Source organism: Glycine soja, chromosome 7, assembly GCF_004193775.1.
Source record: "Glycine soja cultivar W05 chromosome 7, ASM419377v2, whole genome shotgun sequence".
Taxonomy (NCBI): Eukaryota; Viridiplantae; Streptophyta; class Magnoliopsida; order Fabales; family Fabaceae; genus Glycine; species Glycine soja.
The window spans coordinates 19,929,224-19,950,148 of NC_041008.1; the positions used below are offsets into that span (position 1 = coordinate 19,929,224).

Consider the following 20,925-nt stretch of genomic DNA (forward strand, 5'->3'; position numbering starts at 1 on the left):
TTGTTGGACAGAAAGTTTTATTGTATAACTCTAGGCTCGGACTCATAAGTGGTAAGTTGAGGTCAAAGTGGATTGGTCCTTTTGGGTTATGTACAGGTAATGGATAATTGTTTTTGAAATAGGAGTTTCTTGGCATTTTGTGAATTGAAACCCTTGTGTTTCTCTACATGTCAAGTTAGTTTTGAAAGTTCGAATTGAAAGTGATAGATTTACCCTTGGTGAGAATCTGAGCCATCATCATCTATTTTATTCGGTGTGTTTTGCCCCATTGATTGCTTGCACAATAGCCTTGGCTTGACTCTTGTTGATACTTCTTGCTTCACATGCATGTTGGGAGATGATTTAGGCATTTTGTTATTATAAGCCTCTAGCCAAATGAGCCTACCTTGAATTAATTCCTTTGATAGCCCCTTTGAGCCTATGTTCCCCTTTCTTTGTTTTGAAGCTCATTACAAGCCTTAAGTGAAAAACCATGATTTCACCCTACCCTTAAGGAATTTGGAGCTTTGGAATAAGTGTGAGGGGGGGGGGGTATGTTTCATTGGATGATATGTTTTTATTGGCCATGCTTGATGATGTATACATTTATTGCCTAATTGTTGCTTTATTTTTCAAATGCTTTCAATTGCTACTGTTCACGTTCAAAAAAAAAATACAAAAAAAAAATAGAAATGAATGAAGTTGAATAAATGAGGTCTTGGTTTGAAGACATGGATTGGTTGAGGACTTGGTTGATTTTGTTTTGGGTTTACTTTTGAAAGCTTAATTTGTAATTTTGGTTTTGGGGTTTACTACTTTTTCTTACTTCCCACTTATTCCCCATTGCTCCTCTATTCCTTTGGGTTTTAGCTACTATCCCATACTTTCCTCTACCTTGTCCTTGGCCCCATTACAACCTTAAAAGAACTTTTGATCCTCATGTGCATGTGTTTGTGATGTGGTTGTCAATTTTAGAGTCTTGCCAAGTCTATGTGGTGTTTGTTTTCATGGGTGCTCTAAGAGTAAACAGTAGCCTAGACACTTGAGAGATAGAGTGCATATCTTGTGAGGCTTTATCACTTTTCATTCTCGAGCTGATTAACTATCTTGCCATGTTTGAGATGCTTGGATGATTTTCCTGATGGCCTTGATTCTTTAACTCTTTACGTGTTGGATGTTACCCATTCTTTTCATTCCTTGAGATTCATTGAGAAATATGTAATTTTTTTTGTGTCTGTTTGTTTCTCTTTAATGTCTCTGGATTTTTCCCTTGCTTTGTTTTTTTTTATTTTGCCCAGGAGTGCAAAAGACTAAGTGTGAGAGGATTTGATGTGTCATCATTTTTTCCTATTTCTTAACCCTTTTTGTCACTATTTTAATTACTGATTAGCCTTAATTGTCAAAATAAAAAAGACAAATAGAATTTGTATAAAATAGAACACATGCACTTTCCTTTTTCGTCATTCTCAATCTTTGTGAGTTTCTTTGAGATTGGGCGCACAAGTTAACTAAAAGGCAATGTATTATACTAATTTTCACAAGGATGGACGCTTTCTGGATTTAGCGTGTTGGACGCTACATAAAATAAAGCAAACTCTTTTTGATTGTGGATGATATTGAATATTATAAATTAACATAATGATCATATCCACTTGTCCAAAACTCATTAGAACATCAATAATTTACTTATTGTTATACATCAAAATCCAAGGTGGATGAGACGAGTGGTCGTCCAGACCTAACAACCTCTCTCTTTTTTATGATGACAAACAATATAAATTTTGATTTATAAAGATAATTAGAGTTTTAAGAGATTTAAGAACAATGTAATGCAGTTAAACTCCCTTTGAGTTCAATCATGGAAAGAAAATGATATAGATACATTATACATGACATATGAGGCAGCGAAATGATAACAGTTAATAACCAAAGAGAGAACATGTATGGAAATACTCCAAAACCACTTTTATTTAAACCTGTTAGCTCAATTAGAATCAAAATTCATATTTCTCCCCGTTTTGTCATAAGAAAAAATGGGTTTGAAGATCGAAAGATTGATGGACATCATTATCAGTCCTGAGTAGGCAGTGGTGATGGAAGTTGAGAAGGTGGTGGTGAAAATGGAGGAGTTGGTGGTTGAGGTATTGGTGCAGGTGCAACAAAAACTCCAAGCATAGACATTTGAGTCTGTTGAATGTTTTGAAGGAGAACGACACCAAGGTTGGAGAACTGGGTGGTAATGACATTCTGAATGGAAAGCCTAAATTTCTCATTCTCTTAACATTGTCGTTCGACAAAAGTTTCCATGGCTTGCCCTATCATATCTTGCACTTGATCTCTTGTAATGGTAGGGAGTTGTGCATAGTTCAGAGGTGTGGGGCTGGAACTAGTAAAGTTGACGACGACTAAATCAGGTTCGCCCTTATCACTAGAAGTAGCCTTATTTGAAGTTATAGACTGCTTGGACGCAAGTTCTAGAGCGTTGTGTTCAACTTCATCAGCTATAACTGCATTGGATGACATAGGAGTTTCCTCCATGACACCAATGTTTGTAAGATCAATGATGATCCCAAATACAATGTTGTCGTCCATAGCTTTAGCAGATGCATCAACCTAGACAAAGGCGGCATTATCTTTCTCAGCAGCAGTAGCAATAACTTCTTCTTCATCCTTCTTGCTTTGTTGAGCTTCGTGAAGCTGAGTCACATGAGCTATCATCTGATCTTCGGTCATCTTCTTCAAATTATATTTGCCTTCATATTGAATAATGAGAAGTTTAAGAAAACATTGAATGAATGGGTAGCTTTCAGCATCCTTTGTAAAGCAAAAGCAAACATCACCAAAGTGGTAATTCCTAATAGGACACAACACTTGAATGGCATCGTGGTGCTTAGCATTGTCACTTCCATCATAACTAGAAGTGGATGCTTTTTTAGAGTACATCTACACAATCTAATTCCATAAGGTCCTAGTATGATAAGCATTAGAAGTTCGAATCAACTTCTTCCCACTAAACAATGAGTTTCAGTTGCGAGGAAAATTAACAATCTCCACCTTCATCTTTCTTGTCGGCATCTCTTTATTGTAATAAAGCATAAATCTATTCTTCTTGATAGCATCCAAAATTGGTAGGTGTGAACTCACTTTATTAACAACCATCTTGATATCAGTGGCTCTTGAGATGTGCAGACCAGGAGGGTAGGCAATGGTCTGGTCTTTCAGGTATACCTATTCATGCAGTTTGCCAGGGGATGATCGGTTACCAGTAGCATAATTGTTTTGAAAACGTTTTCAAATTGAATTTACAACGTTCCAATTATTTTCAAAAAGCTGTAATCGATTACCAGTACCTTTGAACGTTGAAATTCAAATTCAAATGTGAAGAGTCACAACCTTTCACACAAAAGCTTTGTGTAATCGATTACACTAATTTGGTAATCGATTACCAGTGACTGTTTCTGATAAATCAAAAGATGTAACTCTTCAAAAAGGTTTTGACTTTTTCAAATTGGTTTTAAGTTTTTCTAAAAGTTATAACTCTTCTAAATGGTCTTCTTGACCAGACATGAAGAGTCTATAAAAGCAAGACTTTGTTTTGCATTTTGAATCAATTCATTCTTTCACACTTTTACTTTTCCAATCAATCCTTTACAAGCCTTGAATCTCTTTGAACTTCTTCTTCTTCTTTGTACCAAAAGCTTTCTGAAGTTTTCTGGTTTTCCAAACCTTGAAAACTTGTGTTATTCATCTTTTCATTCTCTTCTCCCTTTGCCAAAAAGAATTCGCCAAGGACTAACCGCCTGAATTCTTTTTGTGTCTCTCTTCTCCCTTTTCCAAAAGAACAAAGGACTAACCGCCTGAATTCTTTTGTGTCTCCCTTCTCCCTTGTCAAAGAATTCAAAACGACACAGTCTGAGAATTCTTTTGATTCTTCCCATTCCCTTATACAAAAGTGTTCAAAGGACTAACCTCCTGAGAATTCTTTTGTATCCCCATTCACAAAGTATCAAAGGTTTAACGGCCTGAGATCTTTGTCTTAACACATTGGAGGGTACATCCTTTGTGGTACAAGTAGAGGGTACTTCTACTTGGTTTTGATTGAGAACAAGAGAGGGTACATCTCTTGTGGATCAGTTCTAGTGGAGGGTACATCCACTAGGTTCAAAGAGAACAAGGGAGGGTACATCCCTTGTGGATCTTTGCTTGTAAAAGGATTTTTACAAGGTTGAAAGAAATCTCAAGGACCGCAGGTCGCTTGGGGACTGGATGTAAGCATGGGTTGTTGCCGATCCAGTATAAAAACTCTTATGTGTTTATTTTCTTCTTCCCTACTCTTTTACTTTCCGATGAGCATTTAATTACCGCTTTTACTTTCTGTTAAGTTTTCTCTTCTACTCCTCATTCTCTTGACAATGTAGTGAAAGCCTTAAAAGAGTAATTTTTTAATTAGTAAAGGTTTAGGAATAATTAATTCAACCCCCCCTTCTTAATTATTCTGAGGCCACTCGATCCAACACTATGTGGATGGTGGTGATTTCCATGGTTGGGATGATTTCAGTAGCAGAGGTGTTTGAAGAGGCCATGGCAGAGAGTTGAGAGTTGGGGTTTGAATTCTCAGAGAAGAAGTTGAAGTGTTTCAGAGAGTGTGTAATGCCAAGAGTTTTTGACATAATAAGTTTTTATAGTAGGCTTTTTCGCTTTTTCAAAAACAATCATTAGGCATGTTTTCCAAAACTAACTAGGCATAAAGCATTACAACATTTCATTATGCAAACGCTGGATTTTATAAAAAAAAAAAATTAATGCATGATATGTTGTCCATTTATTGAATGTTATGAGTGTGTGTTTAAGTCTAGTGGACGATATATCCTTGGATGCAACAATGGATGACATATAGAGATTAAATAAATCATTAATAAAGATCATTCCAAGTTGACTTCTTAACAAAATCAACCTTTCCTCAGTTAATCGTTTTGTAAAGATGTCAAAAAGCTGATAATCAGTGGGCACAAACTGCAAGTCCACTCTCCCATTTTGAACATGATTTCTTATACAATGATGTTTAATTTCTATATATTTTTCTCCAGAATGCAATTTCGGATTTTTTGAAAGACTGATAACAATTTTATTGTCACAAAAGATGAGAATTTTACTCACTGTAGTCTTCAAGCTTATTCTTTATCTACAGAATTTAAGCACAACAACTTGTTGACATATATTTTGCTTCAACAGTGAACAATGCAGTTGAGCCTTGCTTCTTGCATATTCATGTTACTAAGTTGCCACCTATAAACTGACAGCTTCCACTTGTGCTTTTTCTTTCAAATGAACACTTAGTGTTAAAAAGGTGATAGAAAGTATTATAAGAATGCTCAATAAAATGTTATGAAGAGAAGTAGAAACACTTGGTTTATACGGGTTCACTCAACTTGAGCTACGTATAGTTCCCCTTTACTCACTAGTAAAGGGTTTCACTAATCAAAACTTGATTATAAAGCAAGTATTTTAACCTACCGCTCCTAGCTTTACAAGTATTCTTAATACTACTTCTGGTACCTTCTTAGACTCCTCCTAAATCTAAGTGATGTGTCATTATTTACCCCTATTTCTTAACCCTTTTTGTCACCATTTTAATTACTGATTAGCCTTAATTGTCAAATTAATTATGCAGTTTTATCATTTGAGCCTACTTGACTAATTTTGTATTTTTAATTTAATTTCAGGAGAATTATAAGCAATTGGGCTTGAATCCCGAATTGGGCTTGGACATGAAGAGAGTAGACAATTTTATTTTATCAAATCTTATCTTATCCAGATTTTATTTCATCTAGATTTTATTTCGTCCAGATTTTATTTCATCCAATCTTATCTTATCTTGTCCAGATTTTATTTTATTTCGCTTATGGGTTGGACTTAAAAGAGATTTGTAAGCTTTGGGGCTGAGAACCTATATAACAGCACCAGGGTTTTAGTTTTTAGAGTTTTTTCGAAGAGGAGAATAATTCTAGGGTTTTAGAATTCCAGTTTTTACTATTCATACGCACCGTTCATGTAGAATAAAATTCGTTTTCTGCAATTTCGTTTCTGCTTCAATCTACAATTTTGTTTTCTGCTGATTAATGGAAGGCTAAGTCTCCAACGCTGTTTTCTCTTGAGGATCAAGCACAGCTCTCTTTGAAGTTTTGTTATTACTATTGAATACTGATCAGTTTTTCCTCTTCACCAATTACTCTGTATTTGTTGCTATTAATCCATGCATGCTTAGTGCTTGATTAATTGTCTCTGCGCTTAATTTACATTCATGCGTAATGATCAGTTTCGTTCATGATTAATTGGTGTATGTATTGCTTAATCACATAATGACAACCTTATGTTAATTTTTGCTTAGTAATTTAATTTAGGGTTGGATTAAGTGGTTGAACTGGTTAGGGATAAATCCTTGTAACCTAGGATAAGAGACTTGCTTGTGAATCAAGGGGAAACAACATGTTTTAATTCTCTTTTTTTCTAATTAAATTTGCTTGCTGTTTAATTTACAAAAAACAAACAACCCTCCCCCCCCCCCCCCAATTCGTTACTATTTTATCACTATCTGTTATGAATGTTTGGTTGACCATTGCTTGTTGGGAGACGACCTAGGATCACTTCCTAGATACTGTATTTTTAATGTTTATTTGATTCGGGTACGACCTCGATCAAATTTTGCGTCGTTGCCGCGGAGTAGAGGGCCAAAGGTTCATAATAGTGTTTAGTTGTTTTGTTTTGTGTAGCGTTCTGTTTTGCATTTCAATCGCGTCCACTGTTTAGCGACTGTTTCAGCTTTGTGTTTTGTTGTGAACAGTAATTAGCGATTGGGAACTAGCGACTGATTTTGCAATTTAATTAGTGATTTTTGTTTTGATAGTTAGAGTTGTTATTTTTGGCTGATTTTTTGTGTGGTAGCTTCTTTTGATCCATATTTTGTGTGAAAAATACCAGGAGTACTTGGTGTGGCAGTATTTGAGAGAGACAAAAGTTTTGGGAACTTGTTTTAAGCAAAACTTGAAACAGCCATAACTTTTGCTCTGGGTATCAGAATAACTATTATTATATATGCATTTGGGGTAGAAAAAAATTTCCCATACAATAATAATTGTCTAAAGCCAATAAGGGTTTCCCAAACTTGAAAAATCAGCCGTTTACTAAGTTTTTTTTTATTTTTCAAGTATTATTGTCCTATTTTTCAAAACTTTGCATAGGTAGTTTTCATAGTTAGACTTTGAAATTTTTTGTGCTATCTTTTCATGATTTTAGGGTGTTGCTCACAAAATTTCAGCTCATTTGGATATCGTTTGACTATAGTTGTAGTTTTACCCCCTTGTTAGGTGCTTGTTTGAGAACACATTATTTGCTGCATATAGTGCATGACTAGGGGCAATCCAGGTGATTTACAACCCTTTGATCTTGAAATAGATAGAACCTTTCATAGATTAGTTAGGCATAGTGTGCATCCTGGTCATTCTATGCATTTTGAGCATTTTGAGCATTCTGAGTATTCTATTGTTGGTGATTCTGAATATTCTGATTTTGAGCATTCAATTACTAATTTTTATACTGAGAACATGGCTCAATCTCCACCTCGTGAGAGGACTCTTAGGGAGATGGCTGCACCTGATTTCACTTATGAAAGCTTGTGCATTCAATATCCTGATGAGGGTGTTCCATATGTTCTCAGGACTGGACTAATACATTTGTTGCCTAAGTTTCATTATCTTGCAGGTGAAGATCCTCATAAGCATCTTAAGGAGTCCCATATTGTTTGTTCAACCATGAAACCCCCTGATGTCCAGGAAGATCATATCTTTCTAAAGGCTTTTCCTCATTCTCTGGAGGGAGTGGCAAAAGATTGGTTGTATTACCTTGCTCCCAGATCCATCTCCAGCTGGGATGACCTTAAGAGGGTGTTCTTGGAGAAATTCTTCCCTGCATCTAGGACCACTACCATCAGAAAAGACATTTCAGGCATCAGGCAACTTATTGGAGAGAGCTTGTATGAGTACTGGGAAAGATTCAAGAAATTGTGTGCAAGCTGTCCTCACCACCAGATTTCTGAGCAACTCCTTCTTCAATATTTCTATGAGGGACTTAGCAACATGAAGAAGAGTATGATTAATGCTGCCAATGGTGGAGCTCTTGGTGATATGACCCCTGCTGAGGCTAGGAATTTGATTGAGAAGATGGCTTCCAACTCCCAACAATTCAGTGCAAGAAATGATGCTATTGTCCTTAGAGGAGTCCATGAGGTGGCCAAGGATTCATCTTCATCTACTGAAAATAAAAAACTTGAGGGAAAACTTGATGCCTTGGTCAACCTAGTAACTCAACTTGCCATGAATAAGAAATTTGCACCTGTTGCAAGAGTCTGTGGTCTGTGGTCTATGTTCTTCTGCAGATCACCATACAGATCTTTGTCCTTATTTGCAGCAATCTGGAGTCAATGAGCAACCTGAAGCTTATGCCGCAAACATTTATAATAGACCTCCTCAGCAGCAAACCCAACAACAGCAGAATAATTATGATCTTTCAAGCAACAGATACAATCCAGGTTGGAGAAATCATCCAAATCTGAGATGGGCAAGTCCTCCACAACAACAACAGCTTGTCCCTTCTTTCCAAAATGCTGCTGGTCCAAGCAAGCCATATGTTCCTCCTCCAATACAGCTGCAGTCACAAAAAAGACAACAAGCAACTGAGGCTCCTCCTCAACCTTCCTTAGAAGAGTTAGTGAGGCAAATGACCATCCAGAATATGCAATTTTAGCAAGAGACAAGAGCCTCCATTCATAGTCTGACAAATCAGATGGGGCAGATGGTTACTCAGTTGAACCAAGCTCAGTCCCAAAATTCTGACAAATTGCCTTCACAAACTGTGCAGAATCCGAAAAATGTGAGTGCCATCACCTTGAGGTCTGGCAACCAAATTCAAGTGCCTCCACCAGTAGCAACACCTGCACCTAAACCTGTCAAGCTTCATTCTACACCTGAAAAAGATGATGAGATAGTTGCACAAAAGAGAAAGTTTCCTAAAAAAAATTTCATGTAGGTGGACCTTCTTCTAGTAATTCTGACTTATCGCAGCCGCCTATCCATTTTGGAAGAAGTGGAAAAAGAGATCTTGGAGACCTTCAAGAAAGTAGAGGTGAACATACCGCTGCTAGATGCCATCAAGCAGATTCCAAGATATGCCAAGTTTCTAAAGGAGCTGTGCACCCACAAAAGGAAGCTCAAAGGCAATGAAAGGATTAGCATGGGCAGAAATGTGTCAGCATTGATAGGTAAATATGTTCCTCACATTCTTGAGAAATGTAAGGACCCAAGTACTTTCTGTATACCTTGCATTATTGGGAACAGTAAATTTGAGAATGCCATGCTAGATCTAGGAGCATCAATTAGTGTCATGCCTCTATCCATTTTCAATTCTTTATCTCTAGGACCTTTGCAATCTACAGATGTGGTGATTCATTTGGCAAATAGAAGTGTTGCTTACCCCACAGGTTTCACAGAGGATGTGCTAGTTCGGGTTGGTGAACTTATTTTTCCTGTTGATTTTTATGTTCTTAATATGGAAGAGGGATTTTCCCATGGTTTAGTTCCAATTATTTTAGGCAGGCCATTTATGAAAACAACCCGAACCAAGATAGATGTTTATGCTGGCATATTGTCTATGGAATTTGGTGATATTGTTGTTCATTTTAACATTCTTGATGCCATGAAACATCCATCTGAGGATCATTCTGTTTTTCGTGCTGAGATAATTGATCAGATTGTTGATGATTATATGTTTGATTTTGATTTTGTTCTTCACGGTAGGAAACATCCATTTTTATTTGATCTGCATACTTGTCACTCCTTGTGCATTGAATCTAAATCTGAGTTTGAATTTGATCCTGTATCTGATTTTTATGCTGAGAGTGAATTTGAATTTGAGTCTGGTTCTGATTTTTTGGGTGTTGTACCTTTTGATGTTGATTTTTTAGAGTCAGGATGCATTAACCATAATGCAGGAAGTACATATACTTCTGACTTGCTTTATGAGGTACAGGCTGAGCAACCTTCCTCTTCTCCTACCCTGGTTCCTCCCACTGTTTAGCCACCACCCACACCAGAGTTGAAGCCCTTACCAGCAACCCTCAAGTATGCTTACTTGGAGGACAAGAAAAAATTTTCAGTGATAATCTCCGCCTCCCTTGATGCTGAGCAAGAAGAGAAGTTGTTGCTAGTGCTCAAAAAGCACAAGAAGGCCGTTGGATGGACTTTAGCAGACATTCCTAGTATTAGACCATCTACCTGCATGCATAGGATACTTTTAGAGGATGGAGCTAAGCCAATGAGGCAGCCACAGTGGCGACTAAACCCCGTCATTCTAGATGTGGTAAAAAAGGAAGTGACCAAGCTCTTACAAGCTGGAATCATCTACCCCATTTTTGACAACCAGTGGGTGAGTCCAGTCCAAGTGGTTCCTAAGAAGACAGGCCTCACAGTGATTAAGAATGAAAGGGATGAGCTTATCCCCACAAGAGTGCAGAACAGTTGGCGAGTCTACATTGATTATAGGAGGCTGAACCAGGTAACCAGAAAAGATCATTTTTCCCTGCCTTTCATTAATCAAATGCTTGAGCACTTGGAAGGTAAGTCTCATTACTGTTTTCTTGATGGTTTTTTTGGTTATTTACAAATTCATATTGATCCTGAGGATCAAGAAAAGACCACATTCACCTGTCCCTTTGGCACTTTTGCCTATAGGAGGATGCCCTTTGGCCTATGCTACGCCCCTGGTACCTTCCAGCGGTGTATGCTTAGCATTTTCAGTGATTTTTTAGAGAGTTGCATAGAGGTGTTTATGGATGACTTTACTGTTTATGGATCCTCTTTTGATGCATGTTTGGATAGTCTGGATAGAGTTCTTAATAGATGCATTGAAACTAACCTTGTGCTGAATTTTGAAAAATGTGACTTCATGGTAGAACAAGGTATAGTTTTAGGGCATATCATTTCCAGTAGGGGCATAGAGGTAGACCCTGCAAAAATAGATGTTATTTCACAATTGCCTTACCCCTCTTGCGTGCGAGAGGTTCGTTCTTTTCTTGGTCGTGCAGGGTTTTATAGGCGCTTAATCAAGGATTTTAGCAAAGTGGCCCTTCCACTATCCAATCTGCTGAAAAAGGAGGTGGAGTTTGATTTTGATGACCGATGCAAAGAGGCTTTTGATTGCCTCAAGTGTGCGGTGACTACCACACCTATCATTCAGGCACCTGATTAGACAGCCCCATTTGAGCTAATATGCGATGCATCCAATTACGCATTGGGGGTTGTCCTTGCTCAAAAGATTGATAAGCTGCCTCGGGTGATCTACTATGCTTCCAGAACTTTGGATGCTACTCAAGCAAATTACACTACCACAAAGAAGGAGCTATTAGCGATAGTTTTTACTCTTGAGAAATTTCGTTCATATTTACTTGGTACTTGTGTTATTGTTTATACTGACCATGGAGCTCTGAAGTACCTGTTGAAGAAGGTTGAATCAAAGCCTAAATTGATTTGGTGGATGCTTTGGCTCCAAGAGTTTGATTTGGAAATCCATGATGGGAGCGGTGCATAGAACCTCGTGGCTGACCATCTGAGTAGGATTGAGCGTGCGTCTGAGGACTCACCCATTCAGGATAATTTTCTGGATGACCATTTGTACATTCTGTATAGTATTTCTAATTCCTTCCCTACTCCCTAGTTTGCTAATATTGTGAATTATTTTGTTGCTTCTGTTTTTCCTCCCTTAGCATCTAAAGCTCAAAATGATAAAATTAAGAGCGATGCTAAGCATTATATTTGGGATGACCCCTATTTGTGGAAGTTGTGCAGTGACCAAGTTATTAGGAGATGTATTCCAGACCATGAGATTGACTCAGTCTTGCAATTTTGTCATTCTTCCGCACCAGGTGGCCATCTTGGAATACAGAGGACAACTCGCAAGGTGTTTGACTGCGGTTTCTATTGACCCACCATCTTCAAGGATGTGTGGAGAATCTGTAGCACTTGTGAGCCTTGTCAGAGAGCAGGCGGCTCACTTTCATGGAGGCAGCAAATGCCTCAACAACCCATGTTATTCTGTGAGGTGTTTGATGTCTGGTGTATAGATTTTATGGGGCCTTTCCCTGTCTCTTTTGGTTTTGTTTATATTCTCCTTGTTGTTGATTATGTTTTTAAATGGGTGGAAGCCAAACCCACCAGAACTAACGATGCTAAGGTTGTTGAAGATTTTGTTAGATCTAACCTATTTTGCAGGTTTGGAGTCCCTAGAGCCATCGTTAGTGATCAAGGCACCCATTTTTGTAACAGATCCATGTATGCCTTGCTCAAAAAGTATGGGGTCGTGCACAAAATTTCCCCACCTTACCACCCCCAAACTAATGGGCAAATTGAGATTTCTAATAGGGAGATAAAAAGTATCTTGGAGAAGATTGTGCAGCCGAACAAAAAAGATTGGAGCACCAAACTGGATGATGCTCTTTAGGCGCATAGGACTGCCTACAAAGCACCCATAGGAATGTCTCCTTATCGAGTTGTCTTTGGAAAGGCATGTCATCTTCTTGTAGAGATAGAGCACAGAGCCTACTGGGCTGTAAAGACCTACAACTTCTCTATTGATCAGGCTGGAGAGGAAAGGAAGTTGCAACTAAGTGAGCTAGATGAGATCCATTTAGAAGCCTATGAGAATTCCAAATTCTACAAGGAGAAGACCAAGAAGTTCCATGACAGCTTGATAGCTAAGAAGGACTTCGTGGTTGGACAGAAAGTTTTATTGTATAACTCTAGGCTTGGACTCATGAGTGGTAAGTTGAGGTCAAAGTGGATTGGTCCTTTTGTGGTGACTAATATTTTTCCTTATGGTACAGTTGAGATCAAAATTGAATCCACGTATAAGAGCTTCAAGGTCAATGGACACAGGTTGAAACCATTCCTCACAAATCCCTCCTTAGTGGATGTAGAGGTGGAGGAGGCCTCCTTACTTCACCCTACTTCTCTTCCACCATGACTTAGGGATTTTTCTTTTTCTGTCTCCTTCTTTACTTTTATTGCACTTGTCCAATTTTATTGATTGTTTTGATTGCTCTTGATCTTGTGATTGTGCTACATTGAGGAAAATGCGTTGTTTAAGTGTGGAGGGGAGATTGTTCTTTAATTTTGTTGATTTTGTTTGGTTTTCTAGTTTAATTTTTTTAGGTTTTCTAGGTTAATTTTGTTATTTTGGTTTTATGTTTTGTGTACAACATTGCATGGTTCTCTTTGAATTATAGGTTATGTACAAGTAATGGGTAATTGTTTTTGAAATAGGAGTTTCTTGGCATTTTGTGAATTGAAATCCTTGTTTTTCTCTACATGTCAAGTTAGTTTTGAAAGTTCGAATTGGAAGTGATAGATTTTACCTTGGTGAGAATTTGAGCCATCATCATCTATTTTATTCAGTGTGTTTTGCCCCATTGATTGCTTGCACAATAGCCTTGGTTTGACTCTTGTTGATACTTCCTTCTTCACATGCATGTTGGAGCTTATGTTCCCCTTTCTTTGTTTTGAAGCTCATTACAAGCCTATGTTCCCCTTTCTTTGTTTTGAAGCTCATTACAAGCCTTAAGTGAAAAACCATGATCTCACCCTACCCTTAAGGAATTTTGGAGCTTTGAAATAGTTTTGGGAATAAGTGTGGGGGGTATATTTCATTGGATGATATGTTTTTGTTGGCCATGCTTGATGATGTATTTTGGCCATGCTTGATGTATATACATATATTTCCTAATTGTTGCTTTATTTTTCAATTTCTTTCAATTGCTACTGTTCACGTTAAAAAAAAAACAGAAAAAGAATGAAGTTGAATACATGAGGTCCTTGTTTGAAGACTTGGATTGGTTTGAGGACTTGGTTGACTTTGTTTTCGGTTTACTTTTTATGCTTAATTTTTAATTTTGGTTTTGGGGTTTACTACTTTTTCTTAGTTCTCACTTATTCCCCATTACTCCTCTATTCCTTTGGGTTTTAGTTACTTATCCCATACTTTCCTCTACCTTGTCCTTGGCCCTATTACAACCTTAAAAGACCTTTTGATCCTTATGTGCATGTGTTCGTGGTGTGGTTGTCAATTTTAGAGTCTTGCCAAGTCTATGTGGTGTTTGTTTCATGGGTGCTCTGAGAGTAAACAGTAGCCTAGACACTTGAGAGATAGAGTGCATATCTTATGAGGCTTTATCACTTTTCATTCTTGAGCTGATTGACTATCTTGCCATGTTTGAGATGCTTGGATGATTTTCATGACTGTCTTGATTCTTTAACTCTCTACATGTTGGATGTTGCTCATTCCTTTCATTCCTTGAGATTCATTGAGAAATATGTAATTATTTTTGTGTTTGTTTGTTTCTCTTTAATGTCTCTGGATTTGTTCCTTGCTTTGCTTTTTGATTTTGCCCAGGAGTGCAAAAGGCTAAGTATGGGGGGATTTGATGTGTCATTATTTTCTCCTATTTCTTAACCCTTTTTGTCACCATTTTAATCACTGATTAGCCTTAATTGTCTAATTAATTATGCAGTTTTATCATTTGGGCCTACTTGACTAATTTTGTGTTTTTAATTTAATTTCAGGAGAATTATAAGCAATTGGGCTTGAATCTGGAATTGAGCTTGGACTTGAAGAGAGCAGACAATTTTATTTTATTAAATCTTATCTTATCCAGATTTTATTTCATCTAGATTTTATTTCGTCCAGATTTTATTTCATCCAATCTTATCTTATCTTGTCCAAATTTTATTTTATTTCGTTTATGGGCTTGGACTTAAAAGAGATTCGTAAGCTTTGGGGCTGAGAACCTATATAACAGCACCAGGGTTTTAGTTTTTAGAGTTTTTTCGAAGAGGAGAATAATTCTAGGGTTTTAGAATTTCAGTTTTTAGTGTTCATGCGCATTGTTCACGTAGAATAAAATTCATTTTCTACAATTTCGTTTCTGCTTCAATCTACAATTTCGTTTTCTGCTGATTAATGGAAGGCTAAGTCTCCAGCGTTGTTTTCTCTTGAGGATCAAGCACAACTCTCTTTGAGATTTTGTTATTACTATTGAATACTGATCAGTTTTTCCTCTTCACCAATTACTCTGTATTTGTTGCTATTAATTCATGCATGCTTAATGCTTGATTAATTGTCTCTGTGCTTAATTTACATTCATGCTTAATGATCAGTTTCGTTCATGATTAATTGGTGTATGTGTTGCTTAATCACATAATGACAGCCTTATGTTAATTTTCGCTTAGTAATTTAATTTAGGGTTAGATTAAGTGGTTGAACTGGTTAGGGATAAATCCTCGTAACCTAGGATAAGAGACTTGCTTGTGAATCAAGGGGAAACAACATGTTTTAATTCTGTTATTTTCTAATTAGTTTAATTTACAAAAAACAAACAACCCCCCCCCCCTCAATTCGTTACTGTTTTATCACTATCTGTTATGAACGTTTGGTTGATCATTGCTCGTTGGGAGACGACCTAGGATCACTTCCTAGATACTGCATTTTTAATGTTTATTTGATTCGAGTACAACCTCGATCACTAAGAACCCAACACTAAGCCATTCCTGGCTTTCATAAACAAACGTTTGGATGAATACAAGTTTTCTTAACACTCAATTAGTGAATAAACAATTAAGCTCAAATACAAAATAACTTTGTTTCACAAAGAATAAACTAATGAAAATTGTATATAAGCCGTCTAGTAATTTCAACAGAGTTTTGCTTCAAGTATTTTCTTGCTCTCTTGTAATGTTTAAACTAATGAAAATTGTATATAAGTCGTCTAGTAATTTCAACAAAGTTTTGCTTGAAGAATTTTCTTGCTCTCTTGTAATGTTTTTCGTTAGTTGCTTCCTCGATGGAGAAAGCATTTTATAGACTTCAGTGAAGGATCTGTTATGGGATCAACGTCAATTCCTTGAAAAGACCATTGTCTCACACTGAAGGATAGGACGACGTATCGTGCTCTCATTAGAGAGGAATTATCCATAGTACAGACAACGCCATGTGTTTTTTGTCCGTAGTGAAAGTGACCTCTAAGGGAATATTTCGTGAAAACCTTCTATTCTCGTCTAAACTGTCATTTTCTTAAATTCAAATGTTAGTAATTCAAAATAAAAAGAGGCAAATATAATTTGTATTAAACAGAACACATGCACTTCTCTTTTTTGTCATTCTTAATCTTTGTGAGTTTCTTTGAGACTGGATGCATAAGTTAACTAAAAGACAGTGTATTATACTGATTTCACAAGGGTGGATGCTCTTTGGATTTAGCATGTTGGACGCTAGATAAAATAGAGCATACTCTCTTTGATTGTGGATGATATTGAATATTATAAATTCCTTTAGCATAATGGTCCTGTCCACTTGTCAAAAACTCATTAGAACATCAATAATTTATACTTATTGTTATATATCAAAATTCAAGGTGGATGAGACGAGTGGTTGTCCAGACCTAACACAAACGAACAACAGAAGGGGTCATTGGCACAACTAGGGATAAGTCTCTTCCAAATTTCCAATTTTTAGGTTTCAAAATTAAGGGAAACAATAGATGAGGAAAATGATTCGTCTCTTGTGTTTAATTGATTGATTTCAATAACTAATTTCATAAAATCAAACTTAAAAACAAAAAAAAAAGAAGTATAACAAATATTAAAAAATTAAAAGATTTAAAAAATTGCAAGGAGGTCCTTTGGACTAACTTACAAATAAAAGAATTTATTGATCAAACAACCCTGATGCATAACAGTGCACATGTCACAATGGTATTGGTCATTCTACAACTTGTACCAAAACATGTTGCCTATAACATGTATAGAAGGAAACACCTTAAAATATAGTAGACTCTACAACAACTCTTTACAAAAGAATTGTGTTGTGGAAGAGATTGGTATATGGGTGGATGGGACTTGAATGGTGGAGGCAGTGGTATGGTTGGGAGTGTGAGTTGTTTTTGGAAGGATCTGGAGAGGGTGGTGTTACATAGAGGGAGACTAGATTTGAGACAGTGGGAGCTAGAGGCAAATATAACATTTTTTGTTTCTTTTGCTAACCTTTTCTTGCAGGATTGGCCAACTGAGGAGGTCAACAAGTTCTTTCCTAAACTATAGGAAGCTAAAGCATCGCAATCAACTATGTTCATGATTATATTGAATGGTCATGCAAATTCTAGAAAAAGAAAAGAAAGTCCTAAAAGCTTATGCCATGATTTATCTAGAAGTTAAATGTACTAGAAAAGTATAAAGGTATTGTTAAGAAAAATCTAGAAAGATTTGGAACTTAAGTAGACGATAGTATTCTAAACTATTGTATAAAGTCTAGAAAAATCTATCTCAAGAAATATCATGCCACTAACCTTGCTTGCCTATAAAAATGCTTACAACACCTTGTAATCACTTGTGAGAAAATCAATAACACTTTGCATTGCCAAAAGAGCTAAACAGTCACTAAGTCATCTATTGCTTTTCTTCTAATATTTCTAACTACACCTCCTTAAATCCCACGCTACTAACTACTATCCAGCAACTAACCAATTTCCTATTCCCCCAAAATACTAATAGCGGTACCAAAGCTACATTTGGTCATTTACTGGGCATAAATATATTACCCAGCTACTTTTAAAAATAACCAATTGTATTCTAAATTTTCCTTAAACCATGACCAATACTTCCTAAGCTTCATCTACTCATGTCCCTATTTTAACTAGAGAGAACTATGACTTCTGGAGCATTAAAATGAAAACATTTTTTTGCTCTCAAGATTTATGGGATGTTATAGAAGATGGATTCACTATTCCTGTTGACATTTCAACTCTAACTTCAGCACAAAAAGAGTTGAAGGAGAATAAGCAAAAAAGATTCAAGGGAACTTTATATTTTACAACAAGCAGTAGACGACACAATTTTTCCAAGAATAATGGATGCCACAAGTGATTAAGATGCATGGAGTACATTTCAGGAGGAGTTTCAAGGCAACTACAAGGTACATGCCATTAAACTTCAAAGTCTAGTACGAGACTTTCAATTAATAAAGATGAAAGAGTTTGAGACTATTAAAGACTATTATTCTAGAATAAAGGAAATAGTTAGTCAAATGAGAGCATGTGGGAAAAATATTCTTACCAAGAAAATTATTGAGAAAATTCTTATTTCTATTCCCGATATATATGATGCAATTGTGACTACAATAGAACAAACCAAAGATCTGTTTACTTTATTAGTAACTAAACTTACAGGCTCTCTTATGAGTAAAGATTGAAAAGGCATGATGAGGACTCTATTGAAAATCTCTTTCAATCAAAGCTCAAATTGCAGTATCAGAAAAAAGAAAATGGTGAAAATAAATTTGGAGACGTTTCTCGAAACAAAAAGAATTCTAGAAATTTCTTTAAGACCAATCAAGAAAAATATCCTCCATGTGGAATCTGTAAAAAGACAAGTCACTCAGAGAAGGATTTTTGCCATCTTGGAAAGCCACAATGTCACTATTGTAAGAATTTTAGACACGTGGAAAAGAATTGTCGCAATAAAAACAATCAATAAGTAAATTTTGTTGAAGAGCATGACAATGAGTAACATCTTTCTTATGTTACCTGAGACTCCAATGATGAGACAGGTGGAAACTGGTACTTAGATAACAGTTACAACAATCACATGGCTAATGATAGGAGCATTTTCAAAGAAATTGACAACACCGTCAAAGTCAAAGTTCGACTGGGAAATGACACCATAGTGGAGTCAAAAGGAAAAGGCACTATCATGGTGGAGAAAAAGAAAGGTATGAGATTCATCAAAGATGTCTTACTTGTTCCCAATCTTAAATAGAATCTTTTAAGCATTGGCCAAATGATGGAGAAAGGCTATTCTCTTCACTTCAAAGGAGATATGTGCACAATCTATGATAAAAATTAACAAAAGATAAGAGATAGCTCAAGTTAAAATGGAGAAAAGAAATAGAAAGCTTCAAATACACTACTAACTTTGTTATGAAAGCCCAAGTTGATGATTCATGGTTGTTGCATCAAAGGTTTGGTCACTTCAACACTTAAGCTTTGAAGCTGCTATATCATAAGATTATGATGAAAGGTCTATAATATTTGAAAGAAAACAATGAAGCTTGTGAAAGATGTCTTCTTAGGAAGCAACACAAATAATCATTTTTAACTGAAAAAGCATGGAAAGCTAAAGGCTTGTTGGAGTAAATTCACACTGACATCTATGGAACAATGAGGACATAGTCGCTCAACAACAATAGGTACTTCATCCTTTTCATTGATGACTTCTCTAGAATGACATGGGTTTACTTTCTTAAAGAAAAATCAGAAGTCTTTGGAATATTCAAGAAGTTCAAAGCCTTTGTCAAGAAACAAAGTGGGAAGCATATAAAAGTACTCAGAAGCGATTGAGGCAAGGAATACAACTTTCATGAGTTTGATAAGTTTTGAGAAGATGAAGGCATTGAGTGTCAGCTTACAGTGGCATATTTTCCACAACAAAATGGTGTGCCTAAGAGAAAGAATTGAACAGTCATGGAGATGTCCAGGTCAATGTTGAATGAGAAGGGATTGCCTAACACATTTTGGGCAGAAGTAGTTTACACTGCTATCTACATACTCAACAGATGTTTGACTAAGGCAGTTCAAGACAAAACTCCTATTGAAGCATGTAATGGACAAAAGCCATTAGCTAAACACCTAAGAGTATTTGGGTCTCTACTACATGCATGTTCCAGACCGAAAGAGACATAAGCTAGAAGGCAAGACTATATGAGGAATCTTCTTAGGGTATAATATGCAATCAAAAAGCTACAAAATTTACAATATACAAAGAAACTCATCATTAGTCGAGATGTTGAGATAAATGAAAATTCTTCTTGGAATTTGGAAGAAGAAAAAGTTGTTAGAATAAACTTTCTTATTCTAATACAACAACCTTAAGAATAAGTTCAAGAAGTGGCAGAAGAACCAAGTACGCTTTCTTCACCTACACTAGAACAAGATTCTTCAACAAAGTCTACTCCAAGACGAGTAAGATCTTTGGTGGATATATATATATATATATATATATATATATATATATATATATATATATATATATATATATATATATATATATGAAACTTGGAACATGGTCATGCTTGATCTTGAATGCTATGAAGAAGCATTAAAGTAAGTAGTATGGGTGAAGGCAATGAAAGAAGAAATAAAAATGATTAAAAAGAATAATACTTGGGAACTTGTAGACTGCCAACATGGAAAAGATATCATTAGAGTTAAATGGGTCTACAAGACAAAGCTTAATTCTGATGGCACAATACAAAAGCACAAGGCTAGATTAGTTGCAAAAGGTTACTCACAGTAACTTGGATTTGACTATAATGAAACATCTACCCCAGTTGCTCGCCTAGATACAATTAAAGCCTTAATAGCTCTAGCAACACAAAATGGGTGGAACATCTACCAATTGGATGCATGTCAAATCTGCCTTTCTAAATGGTGTGCTTGAAGAAGAGATTTATATGGAGCAACCACAAGGCTTTGTAAGCAAAGGCAATGAAGCTAAAGTACTAAGACTGAGAAAAGCTCTATGTGGCTCGAAGCAAGCTTCCCAAGCATGGTATAGTAGAATTAATCAGTACTTCACCGATCAAGGATTTAGGAGGAGCAAAAGTGAGCCAACACTATACATCAAAACTCAAGGTCAACATGATAATCTCCTTGTCTTGCTATATGTAGATGATCTTATCTACACATGCAACAAATTGAAGATGATGAAAGAATTCAAAGAAGACATGATGGAGAAATTCGTGATGACCGACCTTGGCTTGCTGAATCACTTCCTCGGCATAGAGGTAAGACAACAA

The 20,925-nt window shown here is 36.3% G+C and overlaps 1 non-coding gene across 1 annotated transcript; it reads right to left on the reverse strand.

The window, feature by feature from the left end:
- Positions 1–7,958: 7,958 nt before the first annotated feature.
- On the reverse strand, positions 7,959–8,065 carry LOC114420792. Its single transcript, XR_003668425.1, has one exon. It is a non-coding gene; the product is annotated as a small nucleolar RNA R71 (small nucleolar RNA).
- Positions 8,066–20,925: the final 12,860 nt, after the last annotated feature.